At 36.0% G+C, this 3,097-nt stretch overlaps 1 pseudogene; it reads right to left on the reverse strand.

Moving 5' to 3' along the window:
- Window positions 1–698: 698 nt before the first annotated feature.
- Window positions 699–2,894, reverse strand: LOC120122513 (annotated as a pseudogene).
- Between the last annotated feature and the right edge of the window lie 203 nt (window positions 2,895–3,097).

Raw genomic sequence — 3,097 nt, forward strand, 5'->3', positions numbered from 1 at the left:
AAAGCACCAGGCATTACAGTCCAGTAGGCAGTAGAGTGAGATAGCCGATCATATATTTGAAGCACTTAAGGCCATTACTTTGCACTGTCATTCATGGCCAAAAGCTGAGCTTCTTTCTTGTCAGAAGTGCAGTCAATCTCACGTTCTCTTCATACGCTTCTGAACTTCAGCCTCTTTCTGCTTTTTCTCTCCCTCTAGCTGTGTTGTCTTTGCAACTAGTCTGGTTCAGAACAATACTAAAAGTCATTTCATGAATAAGATACCAAAAAGAAGTTTGTGCACAAGAAAGATATGCAAAAGCAGTGTTGAATATCATCACATCCAACCATTTATTCAGATGTAAAATGCATTTTTTGCACATGAAAATAGTTACTCTTATCATGCACTTCCTGTCAGATTCACGACTATATTACATGCCCTAAAATTGCAACACTAGTAAAAAAGCATAGGACTACTCAAATTGAACTCTGTGGTAGAAAACAGTATGAGAATAGGCAACCTAGCTTCAAGCAAACACTTCATTTCTGGTGAAAAAACAACGATGCAAAAGATCAATGTCATAATTTGCCAACAGTGCAGTAATGATCCAATTTATGGTCTGATGCAAATATCAAAAAGAACAATGTTAATATTATTGCTGAGCATGCTGAAAATGTTCAAACATTCAAGAATCAAAGAATAAGTGAAGTCAAGGAGATCACAGAACTCAAAGATCATACTGACCGTTTCAAGAGCCTCTCAATGGTTTGAAATTGCTTCTCTGTGAAAGAAGGGTTTCTCTTACACTAATGAGACTACTCACATAAGATTTCAAGGACTCAAATTCCTGCTTCACACGAGAAAGCTCCTGTTCATTTTCAGCAGCTCGTTGCCTCTGTCTAGAAGTTTCTCGACCAAGTCCTCAACCCTCAGCCTCATTTCATTAAGATGTTATTTGTACCCAGAGCAAACCTTTCCATCTCTTCTAACTTTATAGACATATTCTCGATTTGGACTGCCTTTTTTTTAATTTCTTCCTGACCTAATGTTACCTTTTCTTTCTCAAGAGCAGTTTCAGATTCTGCCATGATGACCCTCTTAACAAGAACTTCCATTACATTCGTGACCATTTGCACAGACTTGATTAATTCCCCAATGTAGGCTCCATCTTTTTCATCCAAAGAACCTTGATGTCTACTAATCCCAATCCATGTTTCATCATCCAAACAATCAAATGAAGAGAGATCAACACTCCTTGACCAGCCAGAGAGCGGTGTACCTTCTTTATCCACAAGCCCAACTCCTTCCAATTCTTTGATGCCACATGATTTATGGGCTAAATCAGGAACAACCATTACTCTTGCTTTAGATTTCAGGTAAGTCAATAAAGTTGCTGTAGTTTTTACCCTTCGCCAAAGAACATCTAACTCCTTCTTTGACTCCTCCTCTGACCCCTCTATGCAAGCCTTTACCTCCATAATTTTGGCCTGTAACACATCTACTTGGACTTGGCGTTTTTCAATCTCCTGCTTCCACAGTTCATGAGTTTCACTAAGCTGAGATTGCAGAGTCGAGAAGTCCAGATTGTCCTCGGCTGCCATGCCCTTTCCTAAGTTATGAAAACTAGGAATCAGAACATGAAGGCTTAATGGCATATAAACTAGTAACCAAAAACACAAACAATAAAAATGCAAACAGAACATATCTTTGTTACAAAATGAATGGATTACAAAGAAAGATGAGCTAGTAGACACTTGCTAAAACCCCAAACCCACACTCCGCCAATTGAAAAGATGCAAAACTCCCAATGGTACTAATTCACAAATAAATTTCCATCTCACTTTCTACAGTTTCACACCCCTAAGATGCAAAGTTTCAAGGCTAGTGACCAAATTAGCCTCTATTAGATAGAAATTGCATGCTCTGACAAGATTCTAGCTCTCATAGATTGCTAACTTTCAAAATCTAATATCATTATTGATGAAGATAGTAAGCAATAACAATGTCCTTATCCGGTCGAACTGTTTCATTAGAATTATGCTAATTTAAGATGGTACGACTACGGGAACATCTCACATTTAACAAGACAAAAGACTCAACCTAAATAATGTTTTCCGAATCCAGCATGAAAACAAAACAACCAGATGATCCCACTTAAGCTAGCATCACTTTATACCATGCCTCTTGCAACATCAAAAGCATTTCCAAATTCCCAACCATATCTTCAAGTTTAGTTAATTAAGTTTCTTTGAACTCCTAAAAACACAAAATTGCCCCAGGAAATGTCTTGGATTGAGAAAATAGTATCTCACACCAAATTGAATTTTGCAAAATTCCCCATTCTTTAAAAAATCATAGACCGCCCTTGAAAGTTAAAAAAATCATCCAAATCTTTACCATAATCAAACAATAATAAATCAATTCCGCGATCTAAACCAACAAAGCCCTAGTAAACCACGATGGCATGAAAATAAGTCCGAAAACAACAAAACGGAACGTTATGCCTAATAATCATTTGCCGATCAAGCACCAAACACGGTAAGACAAAAATCAAACCCTAACCCATTAACACAAACGAGAACAAACAATATTTGCGACCCAGAAAAAAGAAATTACATTTTCATCCAAAACCAAAAAATGGAAGGCATTAACAGACAAAGAAAAAACAAAAACAAAAAGATTTTCTTTTTTTCTCTTAACGGGATTTTGAAAGAGCTTGAGAAGGAAGACGTAGGGAGAAAAAGAGAACCTGATTGCAGGGAAACAAAGGCAATAGCTTGGTGTTTGACTGTAGAGGATAAATTCCAGGGCACTTGGGTTCGTCTCTTCTTCGTTCTATTTAAGGGAAAAAAGGATTTTTTATTTTTACTTTTATATCTTTTAGCTAAGGAATGTTTGACAGATGGGCAACTTCCTCCCCCATTATACAAGAAATGTCTTTTCCACGTAATATGTGTATAATATACATGTCATGAAATGTTAAATAGGTTAGTTTTAAAATTATCATTGGTGAACTAACAAGGGTGATATAAATTTTTTAATGGTATGATTTAAAAAATATATAAAAATATAAAACATAAAATATATTTACTAACATTGATATAAAATCTTATCCAAA

This window comes from Hibiscus syriacus, unplaced genomic scaffold, assembly GCF_006381635.1.
Source record: "Hibiscus syriacus cultivar Baekdansim isolate YM2019G1 unplaced genomic scaffold, ASM638163v2 tig00110387_pilon, whole genome shotgun sequence".
NCBI lineage: Eukaryota > Viridiplantae > Streptophyta > Magnoliopsida > Malvales > Malvaceae > Hibiscus > Hibiscus syriacus.